Here is an 18743-nt window from a genome sequence, read left to right on the forward strand (position 1 = left end):
AAAAGCGACGTTTCAGGAAACGTCGCAGCGTGTTCAGACAGTACATGACACACTGAACAAGATTATCATTGCTCCATATGTTTAAAGGAAACTGTTCAATTGTGAAGAGCAAAGACGTTTTCATATGAAAGGTACTCAATCGGTTATCTACTAATTGCCCTAGTAACTCTTTTCGAATCATTTTTGTTAGAATGTATGCCCTAATCTGTACTATGTTAAGATCAATCATAAGCAAACGTTCTATAGTGTTAGTTGCCATTCGCCACTGTAGTAGTGAGTACTCAAAAGTGCAATTTATCTTTAAAATCGAATTACGACGATCATATGTAGAACCAATGTTTCCCGGATGAACAAGAAACATTCCACATTGTTTTGCATTGGTAATTGTTTGTTGTTTTGGCCAATGTCCGGGCTTTGGTCTGGTAAACAATACTTGACAGTCATCTGGCAGCGTTGGACAATATAAGGCGAATGTTGTATCTCTTCGATTAACGTAATCAGAACACTCTAAAGCTGGGCCGTGTTGTTCAACATGTATTGTCGATAATTTGAACCACCTTGCAAGTGAATCGATTTCAGGCGTATTCAAAAGCAAACGTCTTCCTTGTTTATCACAAACAAAGTGCCTAGTGATGTCAGTGCCATCCCTGCGAGTGATTTTAAGTTCAGTCTCTGTACATATAGGACCCACTTGTAGAAAGCAGCATTGCGAACAGCACATTTCATCCTTTACAAATAGAGCTGCCCAATGGCCACCTGCGGTTATTTCTGTGCTTTGACGGTGTAAAAAAAACCTTCATATATTGTGTAACGAATATCGTATCGAGGTCCGAATCCATACCCATTGTAGTAGAGCCTTCAACTTGACTCCCAACTACATAAAAAGACGACAACGACATATCCTTGTCAAAAACAGGTCTATCATATTGTAGATAAACATACCGTCTCAAGTTAACCATTTCTTCAGTAACACCTACGTCTTCCATTACCTCACATATCTTTAATGAGAACTTTTCAATGATTTGCCTCTCCATTATAATGTGTATGTTATATATCTATAAAGCTATAATCGTACATAAAGCCTATACTGTAGCTTAAAAGTAACGTTAAATACAAATCCGTTAGTTTTTCACACATTTTATAATTGTATATCTATTTTAAAATCGCCATGTAGTTTCGAAAGCCAGTCAAAACCCAGCTTATTTTCTAATCAAGTATAATCGTTGATTTGTAACACAACTAAGGCGAATATTGTGATAAGCGGCTTGACTATTTTCGTGTTGTCTACTTGAACACGGTTAGATAGATAATATGGCCTCTCACATTTTAAAATCCTATATATATATTTTTTTAGCAATATTGCATCGAAATCCTAATGCTTATTTAGACACGTGCGTATTGTGAACGACTCGTATATGGTTAATACATGTACTTTCAAATAGAACAATTAAAATAAATGAGGTATTTATAAAGTGGAAAATATGATTTTTTTGGTGTTTGTACATAAATCGATTTAAATATAAAAGAATAACACTTTTTTCAAATGGCGTAACAAAAAATCCGCCCGGGGTTATTTGTTAGCATTATATGTGTAAAGTGAAAGCTATAACAACAATCTACTCTGAAACAGCCTTTCCAAAATGTGTGCTTTTTTATGTAACATGGTATTGTGGTAATATACAACTGGCCTGGCCCCAGGGGTTAACAGTTTTACATAGAATTCTTGTCTGTAGCCGCATACCCCCAATGCTTTTAGATCTGTATATAGAATCAGGTAGACGTCCTTTGTTTTGTCCAAAGTTTGTACAAAAGTTACATCTAAGATTGAAACCTTGCATCGTTTCTGAAAACACAAACTCCAGAGCTTAGTATGCAGTATTATCTCGAAGTCTTCTAATTTGATTGTTCAAATTATGCATCTGGGGTCAAAACCTCGTTCCGGGGGTCAACCATTGTTTATTGATCCATTTTGCGAAAGTCTTAAAACATTTCTTTTTTTAAACCGCAAAGCAAAGCAAACGTTTTCATTTTTTGATGCCTAGCCTCATCGAGAGGTCCTTTACCAAGTTTGTTCAAATAATGCTACTGAGGTCTAATGACGACTCAGCCCGGGTGTCATCAGTTTTAGATTGATTTATATCGGGATATGCCTTTAAACAAATCTCTTTTTATTATGAAATGGCAAAGGCAATTGCTTTTATATTTAGTAAAAAGAAGTATCAACAAAAAGTACCCTACAAAGTTTGCTCAAATTACGCCACTGAGGTCAAAGCTGACTTTAAATTTTACATACAGCTAATCACTTTTAAAATCTTATATTTGCGAGACGAATGATCACAGCTTTGATAGTTGCTATAAAATAGTGTTCCTCTACAAAGATTACAAAGATTTGACCTGACGAGATAGTATTTGGACGAACGTGATCCACATTCGAACTACGCCTAGATACTAGATACTAGATATCTAATGATATACTAGAAATGAATTAAACCTTGACAAGTTAAGGATGCAGTCACATTTAAAAATGAAATAAGTTGCAGTCGCATTTTTGAAACTTTAGACCCAATAATGATTTATCTAAACATAGTTCGTATTATTTGTTTTAAAGCGATGACTTGAAGACAAATAAAAATCTTTAAACAGCATTGAAGGTAGAATAGTTTTTTTTATCCCATCATCAGACTTGCATTGTCGAAATAAACCACTGTGGAATAAATTTTCCTCTATTTCGGCAGTGCTGAAATATAGCTGTCACGCGCGGCGGAGTATGGTCATATTACTCAGAATCAACTATGAAGTAATCATTTTTAGTAAAATCGAATCAGATTCAAAAAAACAAACAATTTGATACCAAGATGTAATATATTTTTAACACATAATGCAACTCAAAAAGCAAAAAAACATTATTTACAAATATTAAGTGCGCGTACTCGTGACGTCATTATTAACACGTCATACGACACAATGCATGTTCTTTCACGCTGAAGCTGCAGTTGTTAAGTGTTTTTTTTCCCATTATTTCTAAAAATCGGGGACGTAGAGGTATGATAAACAGAAAAACAGGTTAGTTACTGATCTTTTTGTCATGTATTAGGCTCGGCACAATTAAAATAATAAAACAATGTTTGCTTAAAATAACTTTGGGATTTTCCGTGTAGTTCGATTTAGATACCTATTCTATTTTTAAAGAAATAATTTACGACTAAGAAAATTGATGGGATAAATCGAATACTAAGTCGGTGCCGAATAAAGCAAAGTTTATTTTGCTCGGCACGAAAATCTGAACCACTCGCCAAGGCTCGTGGTTCAGATTTTCTAAGCCTCGCAAAATAAACTTTGCTTTATTCGGCACCGACCTAGTATTCTTTATAAATGTTATGGTTGATTAAAAGATATTTATAGTGCCCAAATAATTCAACAACTTGTTCATAAAAATGAGTGTAAGTTATAAACAATCATAAAAATACCATAACCATATTTTAGGCTTAGGCTGAAAACATTAACAGTACCACTAAATATAGATGTATTTATATATCTTTGTTATATTTTGGATCATTCATAACTCACAATAAAGGAGCCACAAAAGAGTATACCAATATTGGAATTAAGACCAGCGTTTCTAGTAAAAATAATTATTTAAAATACACAATACTGATTACAAACATAATGTATTGCAAAACGAAACGCAAAATCATTAAGTCTCCAACTATTTGCTTTTTATATACAACAATCTGACGATAAACACGTAAGGATTCAATTCATTGTCTTTTAACTATGGATTGAGATTGTACTTTGGCAGTTTAGTATTTAGAAAGATCAAAGTTGCTGTATTATAATGTAATAAAATCACAAAACAGGTATGTTCGAATGATGTTCAAGCTTCAAGCTAGTGCTCGAAGGGGCAGGGTGCTGCGCTCTTCTGTGTAGGTCCAGCTGGATCACTGGGCATTGTCCATTTGTCAGTGGTATCATGGTGTGTCGCCTTGTTTGCCGTACACTTGCTGTCCCAGTAAACGGAACAGGTGCCGCAACGCGACATTATTGGTTGGGACATACAACACATATTTGGCATATGTAGTCCATGCAGCCGATAGATTATTCTCTAATTCATGTGTGTACGAGTATGTAAAGGGTAGTTTCTAAATGACAATCGATATTGTCTCTACAGTTTAATTTATCCGTCAAATATTTCTCAATTTTTAGAATGTCTTGATGATAGATATTGAAGGTAGAATAAAAACGGTCGGGTATGAATAACAGCGATGTCTTTCCATCGTTCATTTAAGAGTTTGGAATATCCAGACTTATTAGTTTCAGTGTCCTGTCTGTACATTTCATACACGAGATGTATGGATGCGCAGTGAGATTCTTCCCTCGAAAATGGTACAGATGTCATAATCTTGCGCAAACAATCCATAACGATTTTTGACGGTGACTTTGAATTTGTGAATTTAACTCGCTTTCCGAGTTTTATAAAATCATCAAGAACCAATGAGCTTTCTACCATATATGACGTGATGGATAACTCTGTAAGCGCAAGAAGTGACTCGGCATTTTCGTATTGTTGTGTGCACACGAGCATTGAAGCATATTTTAGAAGGCAAGATATATTTCCGGAACGTAAGGAGGCTCTGAACATTTCATCAATGGCGTCTGATATCCAATATTGTTTTTATACAACGAGACGCCTCTATCGAAGCTCTCAGACTTAATATACTGTTTAAGTAAAATATTTCCGTTCGTTGAAATGTTGGTTTGCATTTGCAAAAGCAGCATATTCTTGTTCTAACTTTATATTTAAAATAAAATCTATTTCACAGCCGCGTCGTTCTACTGCTTTATCTATAATAGAGCACCAATCGCGATAGTCATCAAAGAAAAATTGACAGATAGTCAGAGAACGTGTTTCTTCTTTGGTTGTTTTTTACTCCATCTAACAATCTTTGTCCAAAGTTGTCTTTTTGTATCCAATAAATGCATTCAAGATTCGAATGTATTATTGCTGAAATCTTAATATGAAGCCGGTCAAGTTCAAAGTTTTCAAGTTTGTTGTCAAATAAGTTCACGGACGCAATCGTGTAATGTGGGCAAAATCGACGTTTAAGGAAACGCACCTGACTGCGAGACGTGTTTGCTATTTGCGGTGCAATAGTCTATAGGAAAGCCAATACACTAAAAAACAATAATCAGTATCACACAATTTCAGTAGGTGAGTTGGACAATAGTATTCAAATAAGAACACTAACAGTGCTGGCGATTTTCTGTATTGAAGTTGACAAATGTTTATAATACTAAACAGGCGGTAGACGCACGTAACTGGTGTGGCGTAAGAGTGAAAAATATTAACTGGTGTTTAAAATGGCGGCAAACAGCTGATTTTGTTTCGAACTTTTGAAAGGGTTGTACATTTACCATAGTTATTCTAAATTATCCTTACGCTCCATTTAAACTCGGTATCATTCTACATTCTGTAGATGCATAATCAATATTTAAAAATTTATTGAAAACTTAATACGCAATTGCCTGATTGTTAACGATTGTCAAGATTTATTGTATTTGCATTTTAGGTAATATATGAGGTCTTCTCGGCAGATTTCATGGAAGGTTAACTCAATAACCACCATGGTAATCTTGCATGAACATGAGGATGCTTCCAACAGGCAATCGCAATATTTGCACGAAAATTAGAAAATAAATTCCAATTTTCATAACTGGTCAACACTGTAACCCAAATTTCCGTAACTGGTGTGTATGAGAATACACACCAGGTTTTTTCATGTAACACATTTCATTAGTCTTTTAAAATTTCAGAACAACAGTTAATGCATTAATGTTTTGTTTCAGATTCCATTATGGTATCATTTAAGTATGGGTGATAGGTTGGTTCCTTTTTCCTAGTTCCTCATTCCTTATTCGAGTAAGGAATATGGAACTGTTCCTTATTCCTTATTCAAGCGTAACATATTTGTTATAGGGTTTTAAAGAACAATAATGCAAACATTTCTGAAGTAAATCAAAACAAAATAACTCGAATACATTTACTTTATGTATTATGTTACATATTCATGTTTCTTCTTTGCGCTTGCATAGGATTTCTTGTTTAAACCGAACCGATATTTACTTATTCGAATACTAACTTCACATCAACAAAACCTAAAGCATATACTATTTTTTTTACATGTATGTGATAAAAACAATCAAACGTGTACATTTAAACATGTTTGTTTTTATCTATAATCCAGTTCCTTATTCGAGGCTGAATAAGAAAAAAAGGAACCAGTTCCTTATTCCTTATTCAAGCCGAATAAGGAACTGGCATTTTTTTACTTAAACATCAATAAAATTGATCCAAAATTAACCACATATAAATGAACATATTATGTATATATTGGTTGTATATGTAAAATTATAATTGCAATACATTTCTTCTAAGTTTTAAGTGATGATTATCTAGTTCCTTATTCAGTGTGAATAAGGAATAAGGAACTGGTGCCTTAATCCTTATTTAAATCCAATAAGGAACTGGAATTTTCTTTCTATAAATTATAATTCAAAATGAACCAACAAGACGAATAACTCAACGAAAATTATTGTAAATGTATGTCGGGTGTAACAAATATAAAGAGCAGTACATTTCTACTTTGTTTTATTTAATAATAACATAGTTCCTTATTCGGTTTGAATAAGGAATAAGGAACTGGTTCCTTATTCCTTATTCAAATCGAATAAGGAACTGGTATTTTCTTACTTAACAAATAAAATAATATGATTTAAAAGACGCATAAATGAAGGAAAATCACTGTTATGTAGGTTGGGAATAAAACATATGTATTTATTACAGTACATTTCTTTTAGTATTCTTGTGTAATGATAACCTAGTGCCGGCTGAATAAGGAAAGCGTAACCAGTTGCAATATCTAAAGATATCACTTATAACGACCGAGAACAGTGCCATTGTGTCGGTTCTCACGACTTTTAATCGTGCGCCAATGTTGAAGGTGGCCGGATGTAACGTTGGCATCATATAGCGAGGAAACGCGCTTTCGGAGATAGAAAATGTATTGAAATAAAACCACCCAATTACAGCTATGTAAGTTATGTTTTTTGATTGAAAGAACAAAACAAACGAAATAAAGAGGAATTTCGATGCAACTTTCCAGTCTAATAGAGGCACCGTGGCTGCTGCTTCCGGTTCAGTCTCGCTTTATTGCGACATCAGTGACGTCGCACTGATGACAACTCTGTCCGGAACATTGGCATGCGTCTTGTGCCGAGGTTGAAAGTCGCCAAATGTACCGTCGGTCTGCATGAGCTAGAAAACGCGTATATTCGCACTAAAATATATCAGAAGAAAACACACGTGTACAGATAGTATGCGCGCTTTTTCGTTTCAATTATAAAATATTGGGGCATTTCGATGAAACTTTTCAGTCTAATAGAGGCACTTAGACCGCTGCTTCCGATGCAGTCTTTGTTTTATGGAGACGTGTTGAAATCATTTTGATATCTTAATCATAACCCTTCGTAACAGTTTTCGTATGAAAACGGAACAAGATATCTGAAACATGTTTAGTTTTCAGCTATTATATAGTCTTGACCAAAGTTCAGGGTTAGATAAGACTTCAAGAGCTGTACTAGAGATATAAGTAACAAATCTTACACAAAAATCGCCAATAATAACAAATATAAAGCTGTGCTATTCTAAAATGATCCGAATTGAAGTATCCGAAATTATGGCCTCCGAATAAGGAATTGAGCGTTAAGTTAGTTCCTTATTCGAAAGCCTGTATTTCGGACAATCACTTTCGGATATGTTATATTTTAGATGGTGTGTTGGTTATTTAAGCTTGAATATGTTATATGGACGTATTCTGTCAGATTTCTTTTTATATTCTATGTGACGATGCATGCTGAAAACAAGTATTATGAAGACGATAATAAGGAAATGGTATTGCCTTACTCAAACATAAATTAAAATTTACCATATAATATTACATGTCAATGATAATCATGGTATATGTAGGTTCGAAGTTAAAAATATTTATAGCAATATGTTTCTACCTAGTATTATTAAATAATTCTTATTCAGTGCGAAAAAGGAATAAGGAACTGATAACCCACACGTCATCTTAAATATAACATATCCGAAAGTGATTTTCCGAAATACAGACTTCCGAATAAGGAACTATCTTTATGCTAATTCCTTATTCAGAGGCCATAATTTCGGATGTTTAAATTCGGATCATTCTAGAATAGCACAGCTATATATTCGTTATTATTGGCTATTTTTAATGTAAGATCTTTTTTTAATTTATATGTCTGATACTAGGAAAAAGGAACCAACCTATCACCCATAGAAATATGACACCATTTTAAGGGACATGTTCTCATTTTTTTTATTTTTTTATTAATGATGTCAATTGTGTTTGAATACAAAAAATGAAATATCAATATAATAAAACACCAATATAATAACATGAATCTTATAAGAAGAAAAGAAATTGTTTTAAAATCTCAGTCTGTGAACAATTCTGATTTAAAATATGCATTGGCTAGTATCAAACCTGTTCAGTACAAGTACAACATAATAAATAATTCAAGAGAGGAATTTTCTGTTACAAGTAGATCAGAACAAAGGTTCCCTGCAATCATGGGTGGTGGTATTTAATTGTTAAATGTTTTCTATCCTAAATTTCCAATTTAATATACTTTGAATATGTTTGTTAGGCTCGAACAAGGTTCTTGTTCTAATAGCTGTTGAGCCCGTTGCAGAGGTGTATGTGAGAGCAAGGAACATCTCTGCCTGGAGATTGATACACTCTCATTAATATAACACTAGATTTATATCAAAGATACTGAAATTAACAGATAATGCATAATATCATAACCATACTTACAATCATTTATTATAATAATTATTATTATCAGTTATAAGAAAGTTTTATCCCTAATGGAAGAATTTTAACATACTTTCTACCATTCCTTTGATAACCATTTTAAAAAACAAACAACTGCAACACAAAAATAATATAAGGTTTTAATAAGTCCATTCTTTTTTAGAATGATTGAGCAATACATTTTCATCTTCACCTTAACTGCAGCATAGTTTGTTTTTAATTTCTTAAATACATTTATATTTAAATTTGTTATGATTTTTTCACAGACAAATACTTATTTCTGGCTCGCACTTCTCGGAAACTGACCACACTGGATGACATACCCCGGTAAGATCCTATATCTATACATATTTACTTAATATTTGTTTCACTTTGATAGCAAGTGTGTTTGTAAATATTCGACCATTAATAATAAAGTTAATGTAGTATGATTATCAGCGACGCTATTTGTCTAGATTGTGTGATATATGTTAAGCAGATGTGGCAGTATCTCAATAACACATCTGTGAACATTATGAATGCAATTGATTGTCAATTTAATTGTTGTTAACTGTTGAGCACATTATGGATGCAATTAATTTCAATTTAAATGTCGTTAACTTTTGAGCACATATGGCAGTATCTCATAAAATTATCATTGAAATAAATGAATGCAATTAGTATCTTTTTTAATGGCATGCTGACGCCACGCTTTACACAAAGATGTTGCCCAAGCTGTTGATGTAATTTTGCAACTTCCTATGTTCAGATACTTGTAATCTGGCCCAAGCAATTTAAGCCGGATCTGCGTTGCGCAAACTGCCTTTTACATCATTGTATAACATATATACATGTATATTGTACACTCGAATAGCCATGAGTGTCTGTGTTTTTGTGTGTTATCCTTTGTTAGAAAATTAAAGCGTTATGCTTCTAGCTAAATGTTGAACAGGACTTTCACTGATATTTAAATCCCAGTGTCGTATTGACTGTTGAGATCAAAATGTCAACAGCCTTTGTCAATAGTCATTACATATCAATATAAAGTTTAAGTAATTTCGTTTTTTATAATTCTTGGCATAGTCTTATCCTTCACATTAACACAAAAATCTGACTGTGGACTAAATGACCACTATACCTGGTATGTGGATGAAGCATCAGGGTATGTTAGCGAAGCATGATGGGATTCCCAATATATATATGGTTTAAGTGTTATTTCTAGGTAAAATAATCAATATTGCTATTATAATTTGTTTAAGTTTTCCTGATCAGATGGTAAGTTCTGTATTGTGATCCATGCCTTGTATGTTTTTAAAATTGTCTGTTTCCAGGTGCCTAGATGTTAATGCTTTTAAGGACAGGACGGTATGTCCGTGTTGTGATTGTGTGAGGGGAAGTGATGTTTCGACAACTGAGACACCACAGAGAATAGGTTGGAACATAGTGAACTTGTCATTTGCTGGGAGATTCGTGATCAATGTGTGCCTCACGTAATAGTGGCTGGATTGTTGGCGGTGTGCCTTTTGAGGTGCTGCTCTTCACTCCTCCCAGATTGCAAATATGGCGGCATTGATAGAAGTATGCATTTAGCGAAGAAATTTCCTTTATCATATATTAAATAAAAAGAACGGACATTGGCTGAAAGAAAATTGAGTATGGAGGAGAGGATGTGCCAATAAAATTTATGCCAAAAGTTGGGACAGGTGTTGATGTGGTTTCAGAAGATGTGTGATGAATATATATATATATATATATATATATATATATATATATATATATATATATATATTTATATATATATATATATATATATATATATATATATATATATATAAGGTTGTAATGAGTCCATTCTTTTTTAGAATGATTAAGCAATACATTTTCATCTTTACCTTTACTATAGCTTACCTTTACCTATATATATAAATAAATACATACATACATATATATATATATATATATATATATATATATATATATATATATATATATATATATATATATATATATATATATTAATACCACATTTATAAAGCACCCTTTTCATATTCGAGATGTGCGTTCAAAGGCGCTTCACAGTTTTTCCCTGATCACTGGGTCATAAGTCGTCCGTTAACATCTTGGCGCAGTATGCAGCCACGGCACATTGGCTTATTTCCCTCACAGGTAACCATTTATACACCTTGGTGGAGAGGAGCAGATGTGGGATAAATATCTTGCTCAAGGAAATTCCAGTGGTCAGGGCGGGATCCGAACCCGGGACATCTCGATCCCTACGTCAGCGTCCTACCATTAGACCACTGCTCCCATATACTATCTGTCTGCAACTTGGTTTTATTGTACTGTCGAATTTCAATTGGCTCACTGTAATTAATGAAGTTAGGAGCGCTATACCAGCATATCCCCTAATCACCTAACTACTGACCCCTTTCATGCCATCTATACTCAGGTCAAAGAATCAGGTCACTTTTTGGCCCCTGTGAAACTTGTTAACAGACTTCGTCCTGAACACTATATGGAAACTGTGAATGTGTTAAAAGGATAGCATCCCGGACGCCAATAACATGATGTGTTTAATATAAAAACAGGGACATACCAAAATAGTGGTTGATATCCTGTATGCTGCACTTTATTGCAAAATATGTTGTTTCATTACCAAAAAAACTTAACGTTCTTCAATTATATTCTGTTTTGTCTGTGATATCTTAGATTGTATGCATGTTAGCCATTATATATATTAGAAATATATCTATAAAATAGTTTTGCCCTGTTGTATATCTACATCTCATATATTAACCCTTCTCTGATTATACCACCTCCTTTTCATATTATTTTATGTCCTTCTTCGAAGAAGCAGGGGAATATTGTTTTGCACATGTTGGTCGATCGGTCCGTTGGTCGGTCAATCCGTCCACCAAATGGTTTCTGGATGATAACTCAAAAACACTTAGGCCTGGGATCAGGAACGTTCATAGGGTACATTGATCATGACTGGCAGGTTGCCCCTATTAATTTTCAGTACTCTAGGTCAAAGGTCAAGGTCACAGGGACTTGAAACAGTACAATGGTTTCCAGACGTCAGTGCGTTGTACATACTGTTCCCATGGTCATGTGTTTGCCTATGCCTAAAATATTTGAAGCCTTTTTTTTCTTCCCATTAATTGCAAAGCTCCTCTTGGGCATTGACACACTGCGACTATACTTGGAGTCTGTCTCATATTGATTAAAAAAATATGTTTACTGTATGTTTTTTAGCAACCCTAGTAGTGAATGTTTACATTCTTTGAACAAATTCTGTCTTCACGCAATAAGAAAACTAACGAGTAAAAATCATGAAATCTTGTCCGGGGTTTGTGAGTGGACTTTCAGCATCTAAATAATTTGCCATTTGCAATCATCATTAAAATAGGGTAAGTATCGTTGATATAAAGCAAGGATACGGTCTTGCATTTCTCACGAGCGTGTTTACATCATAATGTGCATGCGCAAAACCTGTTGTGTTCCGGTAAATCTTAACTCCCTCAAGGTCTTGCAATTCTCACGCTACACCGGGCTTGGGTATACTGGGCAATTATACTTGATCGCGATGCGCACAGCTTCCCAGTGATGACTGCAACGATGGTGTAGCCAGTCCAGAAAACGTCCCGATGATGACTGCAACGATAGTGTTGCCAGTCCAGTCTCTGTCTTTTGTGCTATCTATCTCGCTGTTCAAGCAACAAACAATTCAAGGAAAGACACAGAGCCAGAAGACTGTATTGAGAGTTCATAATACTATATAAAGATTTGAAATGTTTGGCAAACATTTCAATTAATATAAACACAATGTATATGGTATTTTGCGTTTTGTAATTGCCTTTGATTACATGTGCATAAAAATTAATGAAATACAATTTGTTGATGTCGTTTGCTGGCTCCAATTGACCAGTCGCCAAATTATCGATCGCTCCGCCCACATAGTCACGTGGTCTAGTGATTAGAAAACTCCGACAAGCAGATCGCAATTATAGCGGATTACGTGAGGGAAATTCTATATTTGTAATGATGTATTATGCTCTTTTCTATAAAATAAATTATTAAAGAAGCACACTTAACTAAACTGCTTTGTTAAACGTTAATACAATCATAAAAACTTTAGAGAGAAATGGCGTAATCAAAATAAATGAGTTAACGGCAGACAGACTATCAGAAACGTTTCTTATACATATTATATAGGGAGGTGATGAAAAATCCGTTGTAAAAATGAGCATTTATTTCATATTGATTTTGAACTTGTATTCAACCGTCTGACAGTGAACCCGGTGGCTATTCATATATAATTTTGAAAATATTTTTATTAAATTCAAATGACATATCCATATCATGATGGGTTTTTTGTTTATTAAAAATGTTTAGATATTTGTTTTATTGTGTTATTTTTAAAAAGACACCGATTTTTTTTTATTTAGATATAAATTAAATTTTTATTGTAACCATAATTTAATACAGGCCTGATCTCGTGGTTTCATTAACAGATAGTCTAATATGCATTTTATTACATTTATGTTTAATGCGAACCTGTTACATTTGCATTTGCTTATTTATAACAAGATGGCCCTTATATGTTAATTGCAATTTTGCACATTTCTCCCCGTATCAATATATGTTGTATTAGAAATGTTGTTGTTGTAATATAAGCCGTACATTTTACACTTGAAGTCGCTTTAAGCTGGCTAAGCCGCGTTGAAATCACCTTTTTGTTGTTTTTACTTTAGTTAAAACAATATTTAAGTTAACAATTTATAATGATTTCCCTTGTTTATGATCCACAGAAAATAAATATATAATTGGAAATCATTTAAGTAATTAAATAGTATTCTTTTCTTGTGTACAGTACCTAACAATGCCTTAATGTTCCTTCATTCTGAGATCCACGCAACATACTGTTATTTATTAATCATCGACAATTACGCTGAGATTAATAAGCACGTGTGGCAATTATTATGTTGCCCAAACTGCTTAATAATATTGTGCATCAAACGGTATAACACGTTTTATAGAACACACACCTGGTGTGGTTAAACTATTTATTGTGCTTGTTTTCTCATTACTCGTTCATATGTTCAAGAAATAAAGATTAAATAATAACCTTTTATAAAGTATGTATAGCACCTACAATTTTGAATAATGATCGAACAGTAATGATCATGCATTTGATATAAAATCTGTGTAAACTCTTAAAAATTGCGTCCATTCCATATGTACAACACGCTTTGTTTGTCGGACAAAATGGCGGCCAGATAAGCGTTGCTGAGGTGTGTGTGAAAAATCGATATCTCATTGGCTGATCGACAAAATGTGGGCGGAGTTGGCGACTGGTCAATTGTTTGGGGATAAGGTCCGTCGAACAATTTATCAATTTCTTCTTACCGTATGACAAGAGACTCTGAGCGTGGTAGTATGTCTGCCGAGCATTCTATTTTTCAACAATTGTCAAAATGATGATGCTAGCATAATCAGTGGTCAGGTTGACGAAAATGGTTTCGTAACAACAATTCTAATAGGAGTAAACAAAAGTGCGGAGTCACGAAAGTATGGTGTCGGTGTCAGACAGTGTCATCAATTTTGCTTCACAACAGTTTGAGTATCTGAAATCATCTATGAAATTATTGATTTTTTTTATGCAAATAATAAGAATGTACGTTATCTCAAAGACTTCACTTGCAATCAAAAGCGCCATAACAACGCACCATAAACCTAGTCAGGCACTGATTTCAACACAAGATGAACGTGAACATTCTCCAGGTGCTGATGCCGCCAGTCCATTTAAACCCACACAAACTACAACAATTTCCCTGTCAAGCGTCACTCTAATAAAAGTTGTGACAGTCAAGTGCCTTGAAGAACACCACCCAAAATGTCAACACATAACAAAGACTCGTGCTAAAAGTTATATGAAAGCTCCCCAATACGGACCAGTCGCAGTGGAACGCGTAGTAATCAGTTACATAAACAACTCGTCAAGAACTCTAACCTAATCCCATCAAAAGCGTTTCAACAACAAGGAACAATAACTATGAAATGTGCTTTTCAAAGCTGTTATGGTTATTAAAATGCACAAATTCAAATTGGGAATCTGATACAAGATAGTATTTACCCTGCTTTGGAAATGATTATATTATGTATAATTAATTTTCGAATTTCAGGACATGAAACTTGCCTCCTTTTTGGAAAAATGTTCAGAAAGAAATAATGTAATTATGCGTTTAAAACTGGTCCTTTATTGGTTGAATATTTTGTTTATGTATATGTGGTACATGCACGATTTAGAACTGACAGAAAAACGATAATTATATATTTTTAATATTTATTCATTATTGATTTTCTAATGAAACAAATCTCGACTTTTATTATGTTGCAGAATCAATTAAAAAATTAAACAAAAAGGAAAGGACGTCAGGGAAAATATCAAAATCGATCAAAATCCTTCCTCCCAAGCTGTGCACGCGTTAGGACCCATAACTATAGGAAAACTGCATGAATATTAAATTATGTGCACTATACTTTGCATGATGAGTTGAAGGCAAGTTTATGGGAAAGGAATATGATATTCATGATACGTTGTCTACAACAAGTACATAGTTCTAAGAAATTGTTTTACACTCTACTAGTTCAGGTTTTCAAGGCATATGTGAAGACTTTAATGATTCAGAAGCCATTTCTGTCTTCTGGGAAACACAGTAAAATACATGAAATACGTAGACATTGAGTGTGTTCATATACGATACAAACATAGAAAAAGAGATTCTATAAAGGGTCGTATAACACAATTCAGCCGACTTTAGTGCGCAATTTTGGTATATATGTGTATATATATTTATATGTATGTATATTTATTTATTGTATTCATTTCTTCATTTTAATTAATTAAATAATTAATTAATTAAAATGAATAAATAAATAAAATAAATAAATAAATAATTTACCAAATTGCGCACTCAAGACGGCTTAATTGTGTGTAGAGAAATACAAGAAATGAGGAAAAATTCTGCTTTTTACATTTTTGGGAACCCACATTTATATTGCCTAGGATTTGTATCGGTTTTATAGAAGGGAAAAACACATGAGACACTTGTAGTCTATTAATCACTTCTTGTGTGAACTGTACAGTCAGGTCGTCAGTTCCGAAAAGTCGCCAGTTCCGAAACAAATTACATTTCATTCAACAATGAAAAATAAGTCTTACCACTTATGATTGAACAAATTGTACAGCCAAACACCTTAATATTTGATGATTTTTTTCGCAACAAACCGGAAGAAAATATACAAATGTAAACAATCTGAATTGTCGAAACGCTCGCTGACATATTTTCGAATGGCGGCAAAATCTCTCTGCGCGATCGGTCATCGGAAATTAGAACACGTTTGCTTCTATAACGGATTGTCCATGGTAAGTGATCTTGGTATTGATTTGAAGGTAATTTATCAGGAAATAAGAAAACAATAAGTTTTATACATTTTCAGTCAAACTGTGAATTTAGAGTCTCGAAAATGACTCGCTGCCACAGGTGTCAGTTCCGAAACAGACATGAAGCAAACCAGGGGTAATCTCAAATGAAATTTTACCAGTCAAACATCGTTAAGTGATATTGTAAATTTTATTATTGGCATTTACACATTGCCTGGGATGAAATGCTATTATTTTTAATGCTTACTGCTTGAAAACAATATAATTAAATTTGGTCCCAACCAGCATTTTGTATATTGCATTATTGAATAGGAAACATGCTAGCTGTTGCTAACTGTATCAACCTGTATGGATGTGATATTTATTTTATATAAGAGAAAAACAATTGCTTGTTTATTCATTTACTTAGCACACTGCTCATACATTTTTGAATTTACGGACGTTTAAAAGGCAGGTTGTTGGTATTTACTCATAGACAAAGGAAAACAATGTATTCCGATTTAAGTGAATCTGGTTATAAAATTTTTAAATTGTGTGATTTTATTTTTGTTTTAATTAAAAACATATGCACATGCCAAGAAGAAAAATGAAGTAAATGCAGTATATTTATAATATATTCTCTTGATGCGGAAAACTAGTGGTGATTTTTTCAGCTAAAAAAATCGTGATAAAATAATGTCGCATGTGACTGTAATATGGGTAAATGGGAATTTGAAATGTGCTAGTCACGTGAGGTATAATTAAAATAGTAAGGCTTATATCATTATTTTTTCAGTATTGTGAAGGACGCATACGTGCCCCGACAGGCAATGGGGGAAATGCAGCAGCCCAGACCTTTCACCCATGCATCTGTGATGTGTTTAGCTCTACCCATGTGAAATTATGAGTGTTGTACACTTGCCAAAGCTCTCTAGTAGTTGCTTATTTACCAACCTTTTCCTTATTTTATTTTAATTGGTTCCTAGTTTGTTTGTTTTCTTCTAGTTTTTACCTAAAGCTTGAATTCCTATTTGTCTAGAAATTGATTTAGCTATTTTTCATGGTCAGTTGTCCATATGTTGAATTGATATGATTTGTGAGGCTGGGTTCATCCCCTCTGAAAAAAGAACAACTAAGTAAGGGTTTGTTTTAATAAAATATTTTAAATCCAGTCTATATGGGTGGTGTTTTAGGAAAGTTAACCCATGTTCCACTTATATTTTGTGGAATAAGTTTGTACAAAACATCAACTTTAAATGTTATTATGTATATTTTGCTTATCCTTTAAAATAGATTTTCTTAGTCAAGTGAGATCAAAACACCTTCATAAGCAGATTATCTGTATAAAGTTTACATGAATATTTACTACAATAGAACCTTGACATGCATTGTGTGCTGCTGCTTCCTTATACATTCTCATAGTTTTGTGTGACAAACTGTATGGTATGCTATCCAGATTTGATTCATACAACGATATGTTGTTTTCATTTATTTTTACCGTCATTTCGGCATCAGAAAATGCTGTCCTATACAAGCATTAACACTGCATAGATATATGTACATTGTATTTTTTTATCACTGCCTTTTGCATTTAAATGTACCATCCCTGTCAGAGCAGAGCAGGACTGTTCAATTTATTGGATACTCCTTTAGAAAACTGGTCCTTGTTATTTGCATTAACTGTAATCTTGAATTGTCATGTGCAACCTACATAGGTTGAAATCGCTCAATATTTTCTGGTTTCATGTAATTGTTTGTTAAGAATCTCTAATTTTTGCTCTGAGAAATGAAACTTTCCTCTCATAAAGCTTGTGTTGTCTCCAGTGGGCAGAGGCTAATCTAAGATAACATGTGGCAACATAAGATTGTATATTATAGTATATTTTATGCATGTGCAAGTGTGTGATCTCAGGTTGGACCCATTTTATTTCGTTTTAACTATTTCTACATCTTGTTTTCTATGTTGTTGCTTGGAAACAGTATACTGTATATTGTAGTACATATGTATAATATATGCAGGTGCCCTTCATTATGTGATCTCAGGTAGAGGTCCATTTAAATTTGTTTTGTTATTTTTTACTTTTTGATTTCTTTATTGTTATAGTTTTTACACAAATCTGTGATCAAAAGCTAGTCTGGTTATATTGTTATGAACGTTAAATAAACTATTTTGACAGTTGAAGTTTGTTTTGAGACGATCCCTAGTCATAAAGTGCACCTCCTGTCACGTGATTCGCTATTGGAGAATATTAACCGGAAATGGAGAAAGGTTTCGGTTTAGAATTAACATAAACACTCATTTATATTCGAACCGAATTCAAAATCAAGGTAATCGAAGCATAGAGGTTAAAATTATATGTAATACGCCCTATATCCGAAATTAAAATCGATCGCCGTTTTAAAATATACATGGGTAGTTTTGATAGTGATTCGGAACTGAC

At 33.5% G+C, this 18743-nt stretch overlaps 1 long non-coding RNA gene across 1 annotated transcript; it reads left to right on the forward strand.

The window, feature by feature from the left end:
- Positions 1-16238: 16238 nt before the first annotated feature.
- On the forward strand, positions 16239-18397 carry LOC127876215 (uncharacterized). The gene is made up of 2 exons (XR_008047733.1): positions 16239-16305; positions 17099-18397. It is a non-coding gene; the product is annotated as an uncharacterized LOC127876215 (long non-coding RNA).
- The last annotated feature ends 346 nt before the right edge of the window (positions 18398-18743 follow it).

The sequence above is a fragment of the Dreissena polymorpha genome, chromosome 4, assembly GCF_020536995.1.
Source record: "Dreissena polymorpha isolate Duluth1 chromosome 4, UMN_Dpol_1.0, whole genome shotgun sequence".
NCBI lineage: Eukaryota > Metazoa > Mollusca > Bivalvia > Myida > Dreissenidae > Dreissena > Dreissena polymorpha.